The sequence below is a fragment of the Myotis myotis genome, unplaced genomic scaffold (genome assembly GCF_014108235.1).
Source record: "Myotis myotis isolate mMyoMyo1 unplaced genomic scaffold, mMyoMyo1.p scaffold_m19_p_16, whole genome shotgun sequence".
Classification (NCBI taxonomy): Eukaryota; Metazoa; Chordata; class Mammalia; order Chiroptera; family Vespertilionidae; genus Myotis; species Myotis myotis.
Genome location: NW_023416320.1, coordinates 16,800,954 through 16,812,393, shown reverse-complemented (window position 1 = coordinate 16,812,393; position 11,440 = coordinate 16,800,954). Strand labels below are relative to the sequence as shown.

The window sequence follows — 11,440 nt, the reverse complement described above, 5'->3', positions numbered from 1 at the left end:
TTGTCTATAGCAGCAAGGCTACAGAAAGCTCTGATTAGACTCCAGTCATACCCACCCCACTGCTCCAAATTGGAACAACAGGCATGAGAAGCAGCATATCAAGGCAGAGATACATAGAAAATCCCAGGAGAGGTAATACAGCCACTGCCAAAATTGAGATTGAATAATGATTCAATCTCACTGTATGTTCATGGAGTAACCTGGGACTAAATCCATGGTTTGCTGGGTACTACAATACTCAGAGGGGTTTTCAGTCCTGCATCATAGCTTCCCCCAGCAGTTTCCAAGGTGGCCTCCAAATCACTGGCAGGATTGTGCTGCAGGGATCTCTCTTTATAACTGTAGAACTGATTGTTCCAGGCCTGGTTGTTCCAAGGCCCAACTACTCCAGGAATGGTAGTTACAAGATGGGCTGTTCCAGGAATGGTCCCAAGTTAGGTTACTGTAGGTCTGGTTGCTCCACCTTGAAGGGTTTCCAGAAGCCTGACTGGTGACGGGAAGAGAGGCCCAGCTACTCTGTTGTTGCTGACCTCAGCTGAGTCACACAGTTGCTATTCTTTGGCCAGTTGTATTTCTGCCACCTCTTACATTTCATTTTCTGGTTCTGGAACCAGGTCTTAATCTGTAGCTAAGGTTCAGCATGTTGGAAAGTGCTTGCATCTGCTGAAGGCTGAGATATTTCTATCTCTGAAATTTCTGAGTACACAGAGCTGGGTCTGTGAGAAGACAGTTCTGATCTGCTTCTTGACATGGACTTAATTCTTTCTCTTCACTCTCTTGTTCTCCACAGAAGTGGGTAGTTTACACTGGGACTGGTGGAAGAATCAAGGCTGTTCTGAATGAGCAGAGCCATGGAGGAAGGAAAAGGAGAAACAGTCTCCAAGTGGAGTATCCCAGATGTCATTTGCAAGGATGCATAGTTTTCTTCAGGCTCATTTGAAGGTTACCTACAATTGGATTCTTTGGGGCAGAACAGGCTTTGGGGATGAGTTGAATCCACACTCACGCTGCTGATGAGAGAGAGAGAGAGAGAGAGAGAGAGAGAGAGAGAGAGAGAGAGAGAGAAATTAGATTGTAAGAAAGGCCCAGGTTTAAATATCTAGAGGAAGAGCTTAGAGAAATATAAAGATCTCCAGATATAAAAGTATCAAAAAGATGGGATGAAGTGATACTAGCAAAAGGTGAAATTTTTGGAGGATGTTAAGTTGGAAATACAGTACCTATCATAATGAATTCTTGGGAGAATGAATGAGATCATGTAATTGGCTGAATTTAATATTTATTCTTAAAGGTACTCAACAAGTAATAGCTGTTACTATTTTTTTATTTTATTGATTTCAGAGAGGAAGGAAGAGGGAGAGAGAGATAGAAACATCAATCATGAGAGAGAACCATTGATTGGCTGCCTTCTGCACACCCCCCACTGGGGATCGAGACCACAACCTGGGCATGTACCCTTGACCAGAATCGAATCTGGCACCCCTTAGTCTGCAGGCTGACGCTCTATCTACTGAGCCAAACCGGCTAGGGCAATAGCTGTTTCTATTAATGCTATTGCTATGACTATACCTTTGTAAATCAGCATGGAATAACTAAATTGAATATATTTAAGTTTCTATTATTCCTTTTGTTTTAACACTCACTACTGTTTGACTTTGGACACATTATATCACTTCTCTGGTCTTAGTTGTCTCATCTAACAGGAGGATAAGCATAGTGGTACCTATATCATAGCATTGTTGTGAGGATTAATTAACTTAATATACTAGAGCTCTTAGAACACTGATTTGCACATAGTAAGTACACAATAAATTTTAGCTAGAACTACTACTACTATTACCATTATTGTTATTATTCTCAACCAAGAATTAGCATGTACTAATTGAGCACTGTTATGGGCCCAACAGTGTTGGTAAAATAAAAGACTTGTGAGCTATACTGAATATTAAGTTGAGTAGTATTGTCTAAGTTCCTAGTACTAAGTACTTAAAGTATTTGATTAATTAATGAAGGTCTGCATTAGTAAGTCAAAGAAGGAACAGTAAACTGGTAAGGAAAAATCAGGAAGAACAATATTCATATTTTGAGAGATTTGAACATGTGAGGAGAAAAAAGGAGAGTATCTAAGTCTGGACATGGAGGCAGAAGAGGAGCAAAGTGCATTTGGATAGTGAAGTAATACAATGGGCTACTGGAGAGCAAAAAACTTCCACTAATACTACCTACATGTCAATGGGGATGGGACTCACAGACAACATGGAATGAAATAAGCAGGTCACAAAATAAAAGCCATTGTTCCATTAATGTAAAATTCCAAGACAGGCAAAACTAAATTACAGTGTTAAGTGACAACATATGTAAATGATAAAACTATTAATAATGATTGTCACAAAAGTTAAAATAGTGTTATGTCTGGGGAGGGAAGTGAAGCTCTCCTGGGATATGAATGTTTTATCATTTCATAATGGGTGTATGTGAGAAGTCAAGTGCTAGCTTTATAATTGTTTTTGTTGTTTTTTATGTGAAGGTATGCTTTATACATTATTTTTTATGGGTGACATATTTCACAATAAAAAGTAAAATCACTTAAAGGTAAGAGTGAATGGGGTCGAGGAAGTCAGCAAGCCCAACCTGAGGATATTGTATGTTGTGGAATAGCAGGAATTAAAGCAAATAAAGTGACATTCAGTCAATCCATTTTGTTTTGAGTGCAAAACAGTATTCTATTGGTTGCTTTCCCCACACCCCTCTGACCCACCCAACTGGAAGCTTAAAAATCTCACCTTCCTCAATATATAGAAACAAATAATGGAAGTCATCAAGCAGAGTCAAGGGGTCATGATGGAGGGTATTGAAACCTCCAAGAGGAATGTTACCTCTGACACCTAGCTAAGTGGGCTGGGGTATCAGGCACAAGCCAAGAGTGAGGCGTTGATAGACAGTATCGATATTCAGGGCTTCCTCATTACAATCGAGGCCCTTATTCCAGTTGACAAATGACACCCCACCGAAAGAGATGATAGAATTCATTCTGCTATCGAGGGTATGGCTAAAGTAGAGTCTGGTCAGTCCTCAGTGGGAAAACAGAAGAGATCAAGTGAAGATAAACCAAAGGAATGTACTTCTACTAGGAAGATCAGAAAGAGATATAGGCTTATATATGTGCAAATTTAGAAACTTGGAGTTTATCTCCTGTGTCCGAAATCTGCCCCAGACATTCCATTGCTCATTACTCTTAAAAAAAAAAACCAAAAAAAACCCTGCTGTCGAAGTAATATGCAAGTTGGATAGATGGAAACTAAAGTCAATGTTTAATATTCTATTATTAAATTCTAATATTCTAGAATTTACCCAGCAAGGAAAAGGTTCCTTCTGAACCCTTTATTTTAATGGGCAACCAGCTAAGAGCTGCATAGCTGGATGTTTGGAAGTATTTCTGTGTTATTTGGGTTCAGTCAAAATATTTCTCTCTCTCTCTCTCTCTCTCTCTCTCTCTCTCTCTCTCTCTCTCTCTCTCCCTCTTCCCCCCGCCCCCTTAAAAATTATTCTGGGAACAAGGTAAATGACCAAGGCTAACTAAGAGAAAGACCAGAATACTCTAGCAGATAAATCCTTCTTTGTTATAATTGTTGTATATAAAGTGGTAGACACTTCACATAATCCCTCAACCACCTTGCAAATTGGTATTTTTCTAAATAAGAAAACTGAGGTTATATGAGGTTAAATAACTTGACCAAGTACATATAGTGAAGCTAAGATGCCAACTCAGTTCCAGCTGAACACAAAGCAAAAGTGATAGTTCGGTGATAACTTGCTTCTTAAAAGCAGAAGGAGGGGACTTGAAAAGGAATCTTATCAGAGCTGGTCAGAGAGGCAGGATAGTTTCCAGAGGGTTTGGTATATCTAGGGGAAGTCTTTCTAAAGTAATGAAAGACAGGGAGGTGAGGCTATTCATTAGCATGTACCAGGGAACTTCCTCAGGAAAAGAGAAAGATGGAACCATTGAAAGTGAGAGTGGGCCCCTAAATTGGAAAGACACAAGATAGCACATTTGAACATCGTCATCTAAGTGATCAATTATGGTTCAACTTTTGCCTTTATATTGCCATGGAACCTAGGGCAATCATTTCACCAATTTGACAAATGCAAACTATAGCGTGTCACAATGAATTGAAGTTGGAAAATGTGTGAGGTAACCTAGACCCGAGATAACCTGGCACATGGAAGGAGTGAAGATAATTAGTGTCAAGCCATAGGTTTAATGTTTATACATCTTCATTTCTTTCCTGTTATAAGGTAAGAACTGTACCATTTTCTTTCTGCACCTCACTGGATTATCTTGGCATTCTAAGGTACACATTCAAGGCACTTGGAGCCCTCTGACCAGGAGATGCATCCCTGAAGATAGCAGAGTAATTCTAAGTCTCATTCCAAGGACATACGCTGAATGGAGCACAGGATGAGGCTGGGAGAACGGCAGTTCCAGCTGGAGACCTCTACCTCAGCAAAGGTCAGCCAGGTTAAATACATCAAGAAAGGAATTTGGTTTAGAAATACTTTGAGGGGGGGGTGTGGTTAGGAGAGGGAGCTGCTTTATGGGCTCTGCATTACAGCTCTCCTGCAAAAATGCTCTCTAATTTTTAAACATAAAGAGACCTTTGTTTATCTGAAAGTGGCTTATGATGCACATCACACACTCAAATGCCTAAAGTGACCTCAAGTGAAGTAAGCTGAGTGTGCACGGACACTCAGTCCTTTTGTTTTCTCATTTGGGTAAGAAATACGCTTCTACTACAAGGAACAGCTTGTGTGCAGATAAGTGGCACGAGCCACTCAGTGGAGGGCAGCTGTTGGGGATGATGGGGACAATGTGAACTGAGAAAGGCATATGCCATTTTAAAGGGGGCAGTGGCTACTCATTTCCAGCTGATTATTATAATATGGTATTTAAGCCTAGTGTTGTTAAATTTCTTATTTTTTAAGAGGCCAGAAATACAACTTTTAAGTAAGAATCTCCTGATTTTTTTAAAAAGACTACATTGGGTCTGACTTTTTTAAAAAATATTTTATTGATTTTTTTTTTTTTTTTCAGAGAAGAAGGGAGAGAGAGAGGGATAGAGAGTTAGAAACATCGATGAGAGAGAAACATTGATTCAGCTGCCTCCTGCACACTCTCTACCGGGGATGTGCCCACAACCAAGGTACATGCCCTTGACCAGAATCGAACCCTTCAGTCTGCAGTCCGACGCTGAGCCAAACCAGTTAGGGCTGGGCCTGACTTTGTATATAAAACATTATAATGGCCAAATAATGCATTCAGCCTGAATCTGCCTTGTAGGCAACTGGTTTGCAACCAGGGACTTATTTCAATGCTGGAAACCTGGGCTTGCAGATGGTCTTCCTTCTGGCCTCTGGTATTAACTAGCTGTCCTCAGGAAAGCCTTCCCTGGCTGGATTGGCTCTCCCCACTGTACTTTCTCTAGTCTTCTCTGTGTTTCCCTGTCCTACCTCTCCACACACTTTTTGGGGAATTGCATTTGTTGTTTATCTTTCCTGCTGGACTGTAAGTTCATGAAGAAGGGAGCCACTTTTGCGTGTGTTGGTTGTTGTCATTGGGTTTGCTGGAATCGGACCTGCTGATGGGGAGCTTTGAGAAGGCTCACTGCAGTATTCCTGGGAGCCAGGTGAGTGAGGAAACAGGGCTGGACTGGGAGAGGTTTACCAGTAGGGGGAACTTTTTAGAGTCCTAGCCTGGGACATAGCTTATACATAGTATAACAATAAATAACTTACACATTTTTACTTTAACATAAAGATATAAAAAATGAATGTTTAGTTGAGATTATGTTAAATTCTGTAATATTTACTTTTCTTTATATAAATGCTATTATTTAAACCAAAGCAATAGAGCTAGTTAACAGTGAGAGTAGCAAGTAAGAGTAGGACTAATTCTAACAATATTTTGATATTATTTTCCTCTGATGCAATGATTTATTTAACTCCTGTTATTTCTTGATTGGATGTTAAACAATTTCAGGCTAGTAGTGTGTATTTTAAGTTCCATAATAAATAAATAAATAAATAAATAAATAAATATTATCTATATCTAATTAAAAATAATTTTAAAAAATGAGATGTTTCTTTCTGTCTCGTGATACAATAGGATATTTTGACTCTTTCAATTTCCTTTTCCAGTAATACTTCTCTGAACTGCCCATGGCCTTTACCTCAGGACATCCCTTTTGTCTTTCATGTGGTAAAAGTAAATAGCTCTGCCCTGAAGCCCACATCACACCGATTCCTGATGTCAGCCCACTGTGGTGACATTGATCTAAATGTCTTGAGCATTGACTACTTGGGATTTTACTCACTAGAAACAGCGGGTTTTCGGTCTCATAAGAATTTGTTTCTAGCTCTCCCCAAGTGCTTGTTCATTTGGTGTCTGCAGACTTGATTTGGAGAACAGCTTCTTATCAAGCAGGTCCTTTGCAGGTAGAAGTCACTTAATAGGTTATCCATATCTAAATTCTCCATCATTTTTACACCACACTCTTAAGCATATTGGATGTCATAAGTTAAGAAATGGTTTTAAAGCAAAGAGGTAATTTGAACTTGTGAAATTGAATTTCAAATAAAGTACAGTGTTAGTAAAAAAAAAAAAAAAAAATTAAAAAGTCCTATTTAACTTGGCTGCCATTTCCTGACTTTTGAAGCTGTCATTTTTTTTTAAGTCGTTTTTATTTGTTTGTTTTTTACTCTAGGAATTTTGTTGTGATCTTCATATAACATTAAACAATTCATGTGTAGTCAATTCACCCTTTTCCAGGTTCCATGTGGCCTCTTGAAAGATCATCAGACAGTTCCAGAGAAATAGCATATCAACTTCTGGTTTACTGTAATCTTTTTTTCCCATTCTCACTCTCATGCATTTTCAAATCAGAGATAGATGGTCTCCTTGTCCACTTTGAAAATATGACTTTATGGCAAGCTAACATTTTAACGTCTTTTCTATGGCTAGGAGCAATGACATCCATCTTACAGGCATATGTCTAAGGAGGCAATATCCCTCCATTTCTATAAGGTCAATAATATCATTAAGTGCTTCCGCACATTTTAAGGAAATTGAAAAGTGACCAATGTTTTCATTTGGAAAGTCTCAATAAGCAAATCACACTCTCCCCTTTTTTTAGCAGTGTTGTGTATAAGCTGTGTAGCATATATAGCAGGTAAAAGCTTTTCATTTGCTTTTATATAAGTTTATGGACTGTAATTTAATAAAACATAATTGTACAGTCCATCTGCTGAATATGCAGATAGCTGAGCAGAGTATAGTTCTATTTGAACAAGGGCTCAACAAAGTTTATGAAGTTTTAAAATCTTCATAGAAATCAAGAAGAATATGATTGAAACTATTTTTCAATTTTTTGGAAGAGTTTGAGAAGCATAGGTTTTAAATCTTCTTTGGACATTTGGTAGAATTCACTGGTGAAGCCATCTGGTCCTGGACTTTCGTTTTTTGGGAGGTTTTTGATGGTTGTTTCAATTTCCTCACTGCTGATTGTTCTATTTAGATTTTCCAGTTCTTCATAATTTAGTCTAGGAAGGTTATATATTTCTAGGAACTTATCCATTTCTTCTAGGTTATTGAATTTGGTGGCATATAGTCTTTCATAATATCCTAGTGTGATCCTTTGTATATCTGTTATGTCTGTGGTAACTTCTCTCTCATTTCTGTTTTTGTTTATATGGGTCTTTTCTCTTTTTCCCTTAGAGAGTCTAGCCAGCGGTTTGTCAATTTTATTAATCTTTTCAAAGAACCAGATCTTTGTTTTATTGACTTTTTGTATAATCTTTTTATTCTCTATTTTATTTAATTCTGCTCTAATTTTTATTACTTCCTTTCTTCTGCTGACTTTGTGTTGCTTTTGTTTTTCTTTTTCTAGTTCTTTAAGATGTGATGTTAGGTTGTTTACTTGGGATTTCTCTTATTTCTTGAGATAGGCCTGTAATGATATAAACTCCCTCTTACTATTGCTTTCGCTGCATCCCAGAGGTTTTGACATGCTGTATTGTCATTCTCATTTGTCTCTCTATATCTTTTGATTTCACCTTTTATCCTTTTATCTCTTCTTTGACCCAGTTATTTTTCAGTAGTATGTTGTTTAATCTCCATATGTTTGCTGGTTTCTTTACTTCCTTTTTGCAGTTGATTTCTAATTTCAAGGCATCATGGTCAGAGAATATGCTTGGTATAATTTCAATCTTCTTGATTTTGTTGATGCTAGTTTTGTGATAGTCACTACTTTCAACTGAGCATTGGTGTCTTTAGGGGAGATGAAAAATCTATTGATTGATTTAGAAGTCCTGTAACTGCCTGTTTTATTCCTAACTTGTGAGATTTCACCTTCATATATGCTTTCACCTTTCCTTCTCCTCCATGCCCTATACCCCCCTTTTTTTTTCATATCATACCAATATTGTGCCAACAGTTTTTGGTTTGGGCATGTGTCCAATATTTCATAAAGTGTTTTTAGTGGTATGACAGACCAAGCCTGGAGCTATATCTTTTACTTAGGAACTCCTCTGACTTACCATCTCATCTTCAACTGCTTAATGGAGTTCATTTTAATTCTTAGAAACCTGTTCAGTTTTCTACATGCTGCATGAACAAGAAGCTGTACTGAAAGTGAGGCCCCGACAGGAAATTGCTGTGAGTCCTGGAGTCACTTAGTACAGCACAATGGAAATGAAAGCCACCTCCCTTCTGTTGTTACATTTCTCCTTTTGGATGAGCAAGTGGAAATCATCTTTACGTCATTATGTATTCATTAAGGGGCTGTGACCTTAATCCATAAAGTCCTATAGAGTTTATGCCTTGATTACCTTAAAGCCTGCCTCCCCCTATGCAGAGTCCCAGACAATGAGAATCGCCCGCAATGTGTCTGCTATCAGTTCACAATGTCAGTAGACTGAAGACCGAGCCATCTGGTAAACAGGGGTTGGCACAAAGATTCCCCTTTAGGGGATCTGACCATACCACACACTTTGCCTGGAAATCTCCTCCAAAAATGCCATAAAGCTAGGCCAGTTTTTAGAACTCTCTTTGAATTATTAGAGACTATAATAACAAAAAGATACTATGATTATTGATCCACCATAATAAAGTCTCCATGAACAAGTTACACATGTTTCTAAATAGTGGCATTTAGGGATTTCCTGTTATTAAAAGTGGATGAATAAGGTTTAAGTTCAATCAGAGGTATTAGGGAAAAAACAAATATTTTTGAAGGGCCTACTATGTGACAGGAAATTGATATATTTTCTAATGTGGCTCTCACAACTCTATGATGTAGATATCATTATTCCTATTTTTCTAAATGAGGAAACTAGCTTACAGAGGTTAAGTAACATTTCCAAAAGCACATGGGTAAAAAGTGATAGGGTTGGAATTCAAGTTCAAGGGTGTGGGCTCCAGACTCCAGTTCTTTGTACTCTATTACTCAAATAATAATCTCTTTCTGACCTCCCTACTTCTCACCTCTGCTCTAATTCACTTCTTCTTTATTCTCTTTACTCTTACTATATTGTCCAACGGATTGTTATATTTTTCATCATTTTTTTTCATAATCTCTTTACTACTTTTAATGACTATATTTTTAGTTTCATTTCTCATCTCCAACAGTGAAAGCCATTTTCGTCTACTAGACCAATGCATTACTCTCCTAACAGGTCTCATATGTATTATCTTTCCCCTCATAGCCTGTAGTCTACACATGATAAAAGGAAATAAATAATCATGCAACTCTCTTGCTCAAAAATCCTTCCATGGGCATATATCACAATTTAGAATATACTTCTCTCTTTTGATGGATGAGAGGGTCCTGTTGCTCTGCCTGCACTCTCTCTCACTCTGTCTCTTGCCACTGTTCCCCATGCTCAAACTGTAGTCAGCCTGGTTTTCTTGCAGGACCTTGCACTCCAAGCTCATTCCTGCTTTTGCACTTGCTGCTCCTTCACCTTCTCTCTGATCTTTTCTTGCTTACACTCTTCATTTAGGTCTCTGATGAAACATCTTTGACACTCCTTTTCTAAAATAACTGCCATCCTTTCACAAATGCCTCAGGAATAATCAAGGTGATCTTAGCAAATTGCTTTTCTGGTCTCTGAGTTATTTCTCTCTTATTTATTGCATTTTTTAGTTAAACCCCTACTCTAGCAATTGATCATATACTGCCTTATAACGTATTTTGTATTACCTAAATAAATTGTATAACAATATAAGTTTGTGTGTTTATCTTGTTGATAAATATCATAGTAGCATCTTAAGCATGAACTGTACTGCTCTTAGTATTTCCCATAGCAACACAGTTCATTTATAACACATAGGATAAGATGCTTTGTTATATGATGATTGAATTAATGACTATTAAATACCTATGTACAAGACAATATTCTAAGTGCTTTTTCAATATTATGTCTTTTATCCTTATGACAACAATCTGAGAGTGGGAATCCTTATTCTCATCTTGCAAATAAGAGAACTGTAGTTGAGAAAGGAGAAGTGACTTGCTTCATTAAGGTTGTATACCTAAGAAAAGATTAAGTGGGTCTTAGACATAGATACTGACTTGCCCTGGCCGGTGGCTCAGTTGGTTGGAGTATCATCCCAAAGCAACCAATGGATGTTTCTCTATCACATTGATGTTTCTCTCTCCCTCTCCCCCTCCCCTCTTTCCTAATAAAATCACAACAACATGCCCTTGGGTGAGGATTAAAACAACAACAACAAAAACCTTTAAATATAGATACTGACTTGAAAACAACTGCTCTTCCCACTAGAAACTATAGCTTTGTAGTAAATCTCTGTTAATATATAGATTCAGTCATAAAGCACAGTGACTCCCAAATCATGCTGAGCTGACCTGTCTACTGTAGGGGAAGAAGAATGTACTGAGTGCAGTATGTTACTTTTGATTATTACCTTTATGCCATGTGCTTACAGAGTTATGTGAAGAAGAACTGAAAAGGTAACTGAATCTACTAAAAAAAAATTTTTTTAAAATGTTGCCAAAGCCGGTTTGGCTCAGTGGATAGAGCGTCGGCCTGCGGACTGAAAGGTCCCAGGTTCGATTCCGGTCAAGGGCATGTACCTGGGTTGCAGGCACTTCCCCAGTGGGGGATGTGCAGGAGGCAGCTGATCGATGTTTCTCTCTCATCGATGTTTCTAACTCTCTATCTCTCTCCCTTCCTCTCTGTAAAAAATCAATAAAATATATTTTAAAAAAATAAATAAAAAATAAAATAAAAAAATAAAAATGCAACACCGCCTGGCCAGGTGTAGCTCAGCAGTTGAGCATCGACCTGTGAACCAGGAGATCACAGTTCGATTCTCAGTCAAGGGCACATGCCCAGGTTGCAGCTCAATCCCCAGTGTAGGGTA

General features: G+C 38.0%; 1 pseudogene; it reads right to left on the bottom strand.

The window, feature by feature from the left end:
* Positions 1 to 206: 206 nt before the first annotated feature.
* LOC118670779 lies at positions 207 to 9,988 on the bottom strand (annotated as a pseudogene).
* Between the last annotated feature and the right edge of the window lie 1,452 nt (positions 9,989 to 11,440).